The sequence below is a fragment of the Schistocerca piceifrons genome, chromosome 4, assembly GCF_021461385.2.
Source record: "Schistocerca piceifrons isolate TAMUIC-IGC-003096 chromosome 4, iqSchPice1.1, whole genome shotgun sequence".
Lineage (NCBI taxonomy): Eukaryota > Metazoa > Arthropoda > Insecta > Orthoptera > Acrididae > Schistocerca > Schistocerca piceifrons.
In genome coordinates, this window is record NC_060141.1 from 186,493,913 (window position 1) to 186,506,226 (window position 12,314).

The following is a 12,314-nucleotide window of genomic DNA, read 5'->3' on the forward strand; positions in this document are numbered from 1 at the left end:
CCGTGGGTGTGGTTACCGCAGTTGGGTCAGCATACCCCAGTCGGGCACTGTCTGTTGTGCTCGTGAACGCTTTGGGCTCGGCGTCCGTGCGAAACCGCTGTTACCCCTGTATGGTGGTTGAACGGGAGAGGGGTGTGTTATGTTTCTAATTCCTGTCGTTTCTGCGGAATTGCATATAGCTATCAGCCAAATATAATTTATGATATACAGGGCTATTACAAATGATTGAAGCGATTTCATAAATTCACTGTAGCTCCATTCATTGACATATGGTCACGACACACTACAGATACGTAGAAAAACTCATAAAGTTTTGTTCGGCTGAAGCCGCACTTCAGGTTTCTGCCGCCAGAGCGCTCGAGAGCGCAGTGAGACAAAATGGCGACAGGAGCCGATAAAGCGTATGTCGTGCTTGAAATGCACTCACATCAGTCAGTCATAACAGTGCAACGACACTTCAGGACGAAGTTCAACAAAGATCCACCAACTGCTAACTCCATTCGGCGATGGTATGCGCAGTTTAAAGCTTCTGGATGCCTCTGTAAGGGGAAATCAACGGGTCGGCCTGCAGTGAGCGAAGAAACGGTTGAACGCGTGCGGGCAAGTTTCACGCGTAGCCCGCTGAAGTCGACGAATAAAGCAAGCAGGGAGCTAAACGTACCACAATCGACGGGTTGGAAAATCTTACGGAAAAGGCTAAAGCAGAAGCCTTACCGTTTACAATTGCTACAAGCCCTGACACCCGATGACAAAGTCAAACGCTTTGAATTTTCGGTGCGGTTGCAACAGCTCATGGAAGAGGATGCGTTCAGTGCGAAACTTGTTTTCAGTGATGAAGCAACATTTTTTCTTAATGGTGAAGTAAACAGACACAATGTGCGAATCTGGGCGGTAGAGAATCTTCACGCATTCGTGCAGCAAATTCGCAATTCACCAAAAGTTAACGTGTTTTGTGCAATCTCACGGTTTAAAGTTTACGGCCCCTTTTTCTTCTGTGAAAAAAACGTTACAGGACACGTGTATCTGGACATGCTGGAAAATTGGCTCATGCCACAACTGGAGACCGATAGCGCCGACTTCATCTTTCAACAGGATGGTGCTCCACCGCACTTCCATCATAATGTTCGGCATTTCTTAAACAGGAGATTGGAAAACCGATGGATCGGTCGTGGTGGAGATCATGATCAGCAATTCATGTCATGGTCTCCACGCTCTCCCGACTTAACCCCATGTGATTTCTTTCTGTGGGGTTATGTGAAAGATTCAGTGTTTAAACCTCCTCTACCAAGAAACGTGCCAGAACTGCGAGCTCGCATCAACGATGCTTTCGAACTCATTGATGGGGACATGCTGCGCCGAATGTGGGAGGAACTTGATTATCGGCTTGATGTCTGCCGAATCACTAAAGGGGCACATATCGAACATTTGTGAATGCCTAAAAAAACTTTTTAAGTTTTTGTATGTGTGTGCAAAGCATTGTGAAAATATCTCAAATAATAAAGTTATTGTAGAGCTGTGAAATCGCTTCAATCATTTGTAATAACCCTGTACATTTGCAGACTGAAGAGATAAATGAAAATTCGTACCTAGGCCAGGATTCGAACCGCGCTCCTGCGAAATCAAAAGATACTGAATTGGAGGTGGTAATTTGAGCTATCAGATGGAACACAGAATGTTGTCTGGCATAATAGTAGGTGAAACAGCCTCTCATAGATGCTGCTATAGTTGTGAAGGTATTCTGATGCCAATCCGTTCTTTGTAAATGACCTGGCACAGTTCTCGTTCAGGTGTCTTGCCAAGGTAGTGCTATCTTTTCGGTATCAAATTTTCCTGTGGTCGGCAGTGCGTGGATAATGTCATCAGTTACATGAACATAGTTTTCAACGTCACTCAGTAAAGTCGCAGATTTAGGTGTATCATCCACTATGCCACGAGACTATGACTTTGTAAAATTTGCTCAGCAATTTGAAACCTTGTAGCCGGGTGTTCCGGTAATTTAGTTATGAAGCCAGGTAGTAATGGAATTCCACGGAGTCTTGTTTGTGCTGTGATGGCATATTCAATACGAACTCGTGATACGTTCTAAGTGCCGGTCTCTGTGACCGAGCGGTTATAGGCGCTTCAGTCCGGAACCGCGTTGCTGCTACGGTCGCAGTTTCGTATCCCGTGTTCGTTCAGAGGGCTGCTCGCCCTCTGTAATAAAAAAAAAACTGAGTAAAGGAGTCAGCGATCAACTTGAACGGACGTCTTGTGACGTCCCCACAGACCAATCACAACGAACAATACCGAACAATGTGAAAAAAAAAAAAAATCCTGCCTCGAGCATGGATGTGTGTGATGTCCTTAGGTTAGTTAGGTTTAAGTAATTCTAAGTCTAGGGGACTGATGACCTCTGATGTTAAGTCCCATTATCCTTAGAGCCATTTTTTCAAAGTTCTAAGTGCAGTGGAAAAATGGAACTCGTGTCGTGGGGTCCATCGAGCTGGGCTGTGTATTGTGCAGTGAACTGATTACACTGGCAAGTAACAGGTGTGGGAGAACTGGGAAACACATACCAGCGGCGTTATACAGTCATGGATTTGTTTTTTGAGCGGAATCTTGATGATATGTAGCACTGTGTCTTTCGAATGTGAAGTCGCCAAGCAGGTCCGGCTGGTGCGAATATCGTCCATGTCCACATCCACCATTAGCGGTGCTGAACACTTGGTTCATCAGAATGACACTTCCTTATTTCTCTTCCATTATGTGTTGATCAGAAGACACTGTGGGAGCTCCATTGTTGGTATTGGTCCAGTATAGTGGGGCACACTTCGAAGGTGAAGAAAAAATTGGTGCACTTTCTGAGTTCACCACTGTAGGTCTCCGTGTGGGAAGCATGCTGGATGAAGCTGTAACACACCAGTAACATTATTCTTTTTTTGTTAGTTACAGTATGCTCCATTACGATATTTGTAATACTACATGCCTGTGTTGTGTGTGTGGTGTGATGTTTGTCTTGGATGATGATGACAATTTTAGAAAGGAGAGGGTGAAAAGCGGTGCCAGCACGTAGCAAATAGCACCAATGGAGCCACCAAGCGTACCGTTCCATCCAATGGATGGATCACCATCAACAGTGTCACATGCCCTCAATTAACGAGATACTTACTGCTCTGAGATTTTGTATTTCAACCAGGGCATTGGTGCGATGTCTGGTGATCAGGAACTTCGTGCCACCACATCTCTTCTCCTTTCTGATCAAATACAGACAGTGAAAAATTTTTACACCACCGTGATTCGAACCGGCTTACCTCAGAGTCGAGGACCAGTGGACAAGCTTGCCATAGAGGCAGGGCAGCGGTTGCTGTTATACATACTTTTCAGAATCATGAGTACACTTGATTTGCATCCATACAACATGGAATTTGTTGCAGAGACTAACAGATACAAAGAGAGGACACTTCAACAAAGAACAAAGATCTTATTATTGCCCTGGACTGTTACTTATTAGCCGGCCGGTGTGGCCACGCAGTTCTAGGCGCTGCCGTCTGGAACCGCGCGACCGCTACGGTCGAAGGTTCGAATCCTACCTCGACCATGGATGTGTGTGATGTCCTTAGGTTAGTTAGGTTTAAGTAGTTCTAAGTTCTAGGGGATTGATAACCTCAGATGTTATGCCCCATAGTGCTCAGAGCCATTTGAACCAATTTGTTATTTATTAATTTATTTAGCGTGTGGCATCTACAGAGTAAAATTGCACACATACTATTAATTAATGTAATAAACGAATTACAAATATATTATTAAATGATTGATTGTAAGCAACAATATGCGAAAGATTAGGGAGACAGCCACTGCAGCTATTACAAGTCCACATCTAAGTAGGTCACCCACTGAACAGCACATGGAGTAGCATTCATGATATCCCTCCATTCTCCTCCAGACCTCCTCGTACGGCATTCGAAGATCAGGTAATGGACCACGGCAGGTGTAAGAACCATTCTCCACCAATGGAAACTCACTGATGACCCAGTCGCATTAGTTAGTCATCAATGACTAACCTGCCATGGTTAGTCCTCACACGATTAAGTCTGCACCAAGTTCTTCTGGGTATTTGCATTCCTTCCAGCGGTATCAAAGGATCAAAATCAGTGATGAGAGGATGGTGATTATTCAGCGACCAGTATGGCCTCCATGCCCTTGCTATGTCGTACCTTTCTGGGAATTTGAGGACTTCGTCTTCCCATATAGGTTTCCTGGATTTTAGGTGGGTAGTTGGTAGATGGTCCAATATTTTTCGGATAGGTATATCTTCAGAGACAGAGGGGTCATTAATTTTCTTCCATTCTCGGATAGCTGCTTGTTGCCTTCTGAGGGAGGGAGGATCTATATTGCAAAGGGCATGAAGCCAGGGAAGTGGAGTTGATTGCAGAGTTCCTGAGACAATCCTCATGGCGGTATTACGCTGGACATCTATTTTCTTCGTGTGTGTGCTCTAGCACCAGACTGGGGCGCAGTATTCTGCCACCGAGTAAACAAGAGATTGTGCTGCGGTGCGTAGGGTGTTAGCTTGAGCTCCACAGAAGGTTCCAGTCAGCTTTCTTAATATGTTATATCGATTTTTTTATCTTTTGACTGGTTATTTCTAGTTTTTTTTTATAGGCTAGTGACCGATCAAGAGTGATTCCTTGATATTTTGGATGGCTGTTGTGCATCAGTCGCTCATTGCAGAATGTTACTTGTAACTCTCATCTTGCTTTATGATTGTTCAAGTGGAATACGCTTACCTCAGTCTTATTTGGATTTGGGCAGAGCCTCCATTTCGCATAATACTGGTTAATAAGTTGAAAGTCCATTGACAGAGTAGCTTCCCCCTCTTTGAATGTCTTGCTCTGAGTGGCTATTGCAATGTCATCTGCATAGCAGAATTTTTGCGATTTAGTTGCATGTCACTCGTGTATAGGTTAAAGAGAAGGGGAGCCAACACTGAACCCTGTGGGAGCCCATTGATTTATTGAGTAGGATTTACTCATAGATTGACCTACGTTCACTATGAAGTAGCGATTTTTCAATATGTTTCCCAGAAGCTTAGTTGTCTTGCGGCAAGGGATTGCTTTTTTCAGCTTGAGTATGAGTCTGTCGAGCCAGATGGTATCATAGATGGTCGAGAGGTCCACAAAAGCCACACAGGGTTTTTGGGCCCTTTGAAAGCCTGACTCAATGTATGAGGTTAAGGCAAGGACTTGTTGACAGCAGCTCTGTTTGTTCCTAAATCCTGACTGGTCTACAGGAATTAGTCTATCTATGGAGTCATATATTCTGTTGTACAGTAGTCTTTCTAATAGCTTTTAGCAAATGCTCAATAGGGCTATTGTCCGATAGCTAGCTGGGTCATCCTATGGCTTTCCTGGTTTTAAGATTGCGAGGAGTTTGCTATCTTGAACTGATAAGGAACCTCACTGGTGTTCATGATGTCACAGTAGAATTGTCTAAGCCATGCACGGGCGGAGAGGCCCAGGTGTCTGATGAATTCAGGGAATATTCCGTCTAGACCTGCGGCTTTCCTCGGTTTAAGAGATTTTATCGCGTTATTCATTTCCAAATCTGTGAACGGAATAGATAAATCCGTATGTTCTTCGAGTTGGCTGTCGATAGTTTTAATCACTGCTTTAATCTCTTTCTCGAAGATATCATCTACTAGGACATTTTCCGCCCATCGTTTTATCTCTAGTGCTACTTGTGAAGGAGATATTTTAGGGTTGCTGTTCCCAACTGGCGTAAGAGAGACCATGCCTTCCTGATAGATCGAGTGAAGTCCAGGTTTTTTGTTGTACGTTCCCATCTTTCCCTTCTGCCATTATTTATGGCGTTTAGTATTTGGTTTCCTATGTCAGGATCTCCAGTCTTTTGGAATTCATTTCCGCTTCTCGATTCCAACAAGGGATATATTCTTTCCTATAGCCACGAGGGATGTTACCTTTTGCTGCTGCAGTAAGGACATCCACAAACCGTGTATAGTTCTCTGCAGAGGGTGGGACCCATCGCAGGTGTGAGTCCACTTCCTTGGCATAAGTTGCCCAGTCTGCTTTTCTGAAATTCCATCTTGGTTTCTGTGTGGATCTAATTAGGGGGAGTTGCGCTCCAAGGCTCAGTAACACTGGGCGGTGTTGTGTGCGGGGAAACCAGGTAATAACGTTTTAGTTTGTAGTAGTGGATTTATTATTTGATCAGTTGTTATGAGGCATAGATCTAGGTTAGTTTCACTTTGCCAACGAGCAGATCGGAATGTTTTCAGGTCTTTAGCATCATAAGCCAGGTGGAGCCCTAGGTATTCAATCCACTCGGGTAAGATCTCTCCATTTTCGTTGTTTATTGAGTGCCGCCGGTTCATATGGTGGGAATTAAAATCGCCGACATAGACTCCAGGATGCCCAGTAGCTGGTAGGGGAGGGTTGGGCCATGTATCATTAGGAGGTTTGTGGACTGTGATTATTTTTATTCCAGAGACTTCGATTACCATGGATTCCACACCTTCCCACACTACGCAGTCGAGCACTTTGTAGTTTTGGATGTCATTCCGTACATATACCATAGATCTGTAAACGTCAGATGGAAGATTTCCTACAATTTTGTAGCCATATATTCTCGCTCTAGTTGTGAGTTGAGGTTCATCTGCGGTATGTGTCTCTTGCAGTGCTATAATGTCTATGTGATTAACATTAGCTGTCCTACTCAATTGTTCGCATTTGTCTCGGCTTAAGCCTTCAACATTTAGTTGTAAGATATGGACAGAAGTTCCGATATCTCTTGTCAGGTGGTTCTGATAAGAACCATTAACTTTTTGCTTTTTCATTTTCCTCTGTAGATTTTCTTGACCATGAGAGAAATTCATTCTAGTTCGGTCGCCTAGTGTGAAGACTGTTTGCCGTTCCGTCGTCACGGACTGTTGCCCGGGGTACACCGTCTTGGAGGTCATCTACACTTCGTCCTGGACTGTAATCCAATCTTTTGTGCGCACCTCTCTAGGGGGATGTGATAACACTAAAAGGGGTGCCCAAGATTACCATAAAGAAAAAAATTATGAATTCAAAAAGTTATCAACTCACTGAAAGAAAGAAAAAGCAAAATGCATTCGGAAAAAATAAAAAAAATTAAAAATCACATTTACACTAATATAATGCTCTTATACAATGAATCCTCAAAGAAACTGATATAGGCTTGTGTATTCAAATACAGCGATATCTAAACAGGCAGAATATGGCGCTGTGGTCAGCAACGCCTATAGAGGACAGCAAGTGTCTGGCGCAGTTGTTAGATCGGTCATAAATGCTACAATGGCAGGTTATCAAGATTTAAGTGACTTGAACCTGGTGTTTTAGTCGGCGCACGAACGATGGGACACAGCATCTCCGAGGTAGCGATGAAATGGGGATTTTCCCGTACATGAAAGAAGTACAACTCCTCCGCAAATTGCTGCAGATTTCATTGCTGGGCCATCAACAAGTGTCAGTGTGCGAACGATTCAACGAAACATCATCGATATGGACTTTCGGAGCCGAAGGCTCACTCTTGTACCCTTGATGACTGCACGACACAGAGTTTTACGCCTCGCCTGGGCCCATCGACATCGACATTGGACTGTTGATGACTGGAAACATGTTGCCTGATTCGACAACTCTCGTTTCAAATTGTAGCGAGCGGATGGACGTGTACGGATTGGAGTCAACCTCATGAATCCATGGACCCTGCACGTTCGCAGGGAACTGTTCAGGCTGGTGGAAGCTCTGTAACGGAGTGGGGCATACTCAGATGGAGTGACATGGGACCCCTGAAATGTCTAGATATGTCTCTGAGAGGTGACATGTACATAAGCAGCCTGTCTGATCATCTGCATCCATTCATGTCCATTGTGCATTCTGGCGGACTTGAGCAACTGCAGCAGGAGAATACGAAACCCCACACGTCCAAAATTGCTACAGAGTGGCTCCAGAAACACTCTTCTGAGTTTAAACATTCCACTGGCCACCAAACTCCTCAAACATGAACATTATTGAGCATGTTTGGGATACCTTGCAATGTGCTGTTCAGAAGAGATCTCCACGCCCTCGTACTCTTACACATTTATGGACAGCCCTGCAGGATTCATAGTGTCAGTTCCCTCCAGCACTACCTCAGACATTAGTCGAGTCCATGCCACGTCGTGTTGCGGCACTTCTGTGTGCTCGCGGGACCCTACACAATATTAGGCAGGTGTACCAGTTTCTTTGGCTCTTCAGTGTAAATAGGACTGTATCAGTACTGCAAAATGAACTTAATAATTAACGTTTCAATACTAAATTCAAAACAAGTTCTGTAACTATTAGTGACTCCCTTGGGCCCGGCTTCCGAAACAAAATTCTTCAAAGGAGGATTCAGTTTTAGAAATAGGCACTCTGCATTATTTTTCTATGTTTAGCTGAGATTTATGTCTTTTCCTCAAAGTACCCAATGCAGAAAATCTGGTTAGCCAAAGGTAGAATGTTGAAAATGGTAATAGTATACAAAAGGCTCTCGCTAACTTCACAGAAAATTCAATCTACGCTCCCCAAAATTCGAAGTATGATTTACTACTAAATTGTCTCTTGATCTTGCCATTTACTGTGAACTTTGCATGTGGTAGTTGAGGGATGTTCAAGAATATTTCTCCGTGCTACCTGTTAAGACAGATTCTGATTTTGTCAATGTTACGGATTACTGTTGTGAAATAGCAACAAATTTACTTATTGTTGGTAACTTGCGCTAACTTGAAAGGTTTGCAGCTTTGTGGCTTCAGGGTCAAAATACTCAAAACAGAACATAAAAAGCGTAATTCACGTACCAGCCCATGTCCGCATCCCTTAATGTACAGTGCCAGGCATCACTGAACAGCATCTCGCGCAGCCTAGCAGCCAAGAGGGACACACGGCACACAACAGGCAATGCGAGCCGTCATGGTAGCGGGTCTGCAGGGCAACTATTTTAGTGGGTTTGTGACAACAAGGTAAAAGAGACGTCGGGTTTAAGTTTTTTAAACTTTATTTACAAACGCTGTAGTCGACGTAGTTGCAGATATTCAAGACAGGGAAACACTACTTGTTTTCTGCCTCTTAATGGGACGTGAATGTGTTGCCTTTGGTAGTGCAAATGCCTGATAGGTGTTGCTAGAGAGCAGCACCCGTGCATACTGCAGAGTTTGGTTCTCCCTGCGTCAGTCTGGCAACAAATGGGGACACTCTTGCGTCTGTTACTGTGTGGAGCAGACAGGGAATGGAGCGATATGCTTGGGAGGAAAGGGCAAACAAGCACAGTGCTTATGGGGCAGTGGATGGCAATGCTCACGTTGCCCGATGTTTGTACGTTTGGCGGTTTCTGAATCGTTGAGCGCCAGATCCACGCACATTCACTGCCATCCACAGGGGCCTACGAAAGATAGGCTCACTAGAGGTACGTTTTACACTGGCAGATTCCCACTACAGCACATGTGCATTTAACGCCTACTTCAAAGCCTGGTGTATTTATTTTGTGTTACAGGTACGAAGGCCTGAAGGACGTGGTCATCACACGTAGTGCTTACATCGGGGCTTGGAGAGGAAGTGTTAGCACCGCTGAAAAACAAACCTCCAACACGCTTGTGGCATGTTGCATGGGAAATGGGTGTAAGTCTCTCCACAATTTGGCGTGTGTGATATGAAGATGATTTGCACCCCAATCGGCTTCAGGAGGTTCATGATCCTAACCCAGACGATTTTCCTCATTGAACGAAATTCTGCAAGTGGTTTTTGCAAAGGTGTGTAATTCAACTGGACTTTCCAAACCATGTACTTTTAATGGATGAGGCATCCTTTGCATGAAAGGGTATGTTCAACAGCCACAATCAACACAAGTGGCATGGAAAATCTGCATTTCTTTGTGGTCTCCAAGATCGCTTTGCTGTCAACATATGGGTGAGCTTGGTAGGTGATAATCTGATCGGTTCATACATGTTCCCTTCGTGACTGGAGTAGTAGGGCAAAGCCAGTTTAGAGCCATTTTGTTTATGTGGATTGCATACATTCAGAGCCAAGCATATATTCAGGGACAAACCTGTTGGTATGTTAACTGATTTATGACTCTTTGGATGTTGATTTATGACCTCCTAGGAAAAATCTGTCCTCCTGAGAAACGCCACCTTCCCCTTGTTCCCCCTCCCTCTAGGAAATCCCCAACCCTCCCCTGTTCACCTGCCAATACAAGTACACTTTTGATAACAAATTAATTGATTAATTAATTAAATTAATCAATTAATTACCATATCTACCTCTGGTAAATCTCCCAGCCATCACCTCCCCCATCCCTTCCAATCATTTGCAATTTGGCAGGAAAAAGATTCAGTCTGTGCTGTGCTGCTTCAGAGGAAGGACATAGGATAGTTTATTTTCTTTATTTTGGGTGCTATCCTGTTGGAAATTGGCGGGAAAACTCAGTCCCTCCCTTCCCCTTACCTTCCCCCAGCTGGAGAAATGGTTGGAAGTGCTCAACCTGTGCTGAGCTTTGGGACTGGAAGGTGCAAGTATTGCCTTGCCCAGCAACTACAAGTTCTAATTACCCTAATTACACTGCTCCAGATGGGAGGTGTTTTCTTCTTAGAAAATTTTCACGTGTGCTCATCTTCACATGCAGCGATCAACTGAGCCAGTTCACATTGTCACCACTAGAGGAGGTCTGCCCCCCCCCCCTCACTCCTCTCCCCCCCCTCCCCACACCTCCCAGAAAACAATGGCGTGAAAAATCGCTCAGTCTGTGTTGAGGTGGTGGTGTGGAAGGCTCCCACAACAGGAAATTCAGCTACATTGCAGTGGTCATAATACTATATTAAATATTTATAAAGTTCAGCTTGCATCCCAATTCATATGGGTTGGATATCTTTATTTGGTGGGAAAAGTTCACCATTCTCTGCTGTTTATTTAATTTTGAAAGATGCAGGTAATGAAATACGTAAATATTTAGTTTTTTCCGATCACACAAGAAATATCGTCTCGAAATCGACTTCAACATAAAACACTCACCCCACGTAATTACACTGTTACAGATCCTGCTCAACAGATCTTTGTGCGAGTCGTGCCGCACCACACGCGCCGGACCACCAGCAACCCTTTGAGTCCAGAGCACTGAACTGTGAAGCACTGGTCGCCTGCGAAGCAATGTGTAATTCTAGATGTCAGCTTCCTTTGTAATCTGATACCAGGCTCACTTCTTCTTTTGCTCCCAAACACACACATTCTGCACCAGCGGCTGCTCTATGTGTTCGTACTGCTGTGCACGTACTGACTGAGTTAATTCACAATCCCACCAGCAGAGGAGATGGAGACAACCTCCTTCTTCGACTCAACCCCTCCCTCTACCTCCATCGTCCCCACCCCCCTCTCTCTTTCTCTCAAGTGGCTGCCTCCTACCCAGCAGGCTTCAGTTGCATGCCACTGGAAACCACATCAAACCCTCTTTTTTTCTGAACAAAGTAGTGGATACCTGGTAAATTCCCAACCCTCCCCAAAATCCGGGGCTGTGGATGCACATTTGTGCTACCTCCACTCTATCAAACTGATTGACTAATGAATTCGGTTGATACTCTTTGAGTGGGACAGTTTTTCCTTGCATCCTATTGGACGATACTAGGACTGTTATATGTGGTGGGAAATTTTTGGACTCGATCCTGCAACTGATACTGTTTTCAAACCCTACTCTTCCCCATTCCAGATTTTTTCCCTCTCTCCAGTTGGTGGATACTGACACTGTTAGGTTATTTGACAGGAAGTCCATTACTTTGGAGGTAGTTGAGGATTTTGAAATTTCAGCTCAACTACGCTAAGTCCTTAAACAATATGTGGGGGGGGGGGGGGGGGTGGACAGATGCGTACTCACAATACCACTAGTGGGAACAATGAGTTGATCATCGGGAATTTGAAATCTCGATTGGATGTGGTGCTGTATAAAATGATAGTTGGAATTTCAAATTTCGGCGGGAATTTATACCATCATGGTTGTGGAATTCCTGACCATTACGTCTGCAAAGTTTTTTTTTCTTTTTACTTGTTTTTTCAAGCACTATAGATTTCCTAAGTTGGTTGTCTCTGGAGAAGCAGAAGAAGGAGGAGTCTACTGTCTGTCAGGGTAGTAACAACAACATATACCATTGCAAAACAGAGTCAACCAGCTGTTTTGAGAAGCACTAAATGCATACACTTAAACCATGATCCGTTTCATAGTAGCTTCGCAGTTAGATGTCGGAGGTCGCGGAAACTTCCACTGACCATTGCCGCGGCGTCGACCGTTCTGGTAGC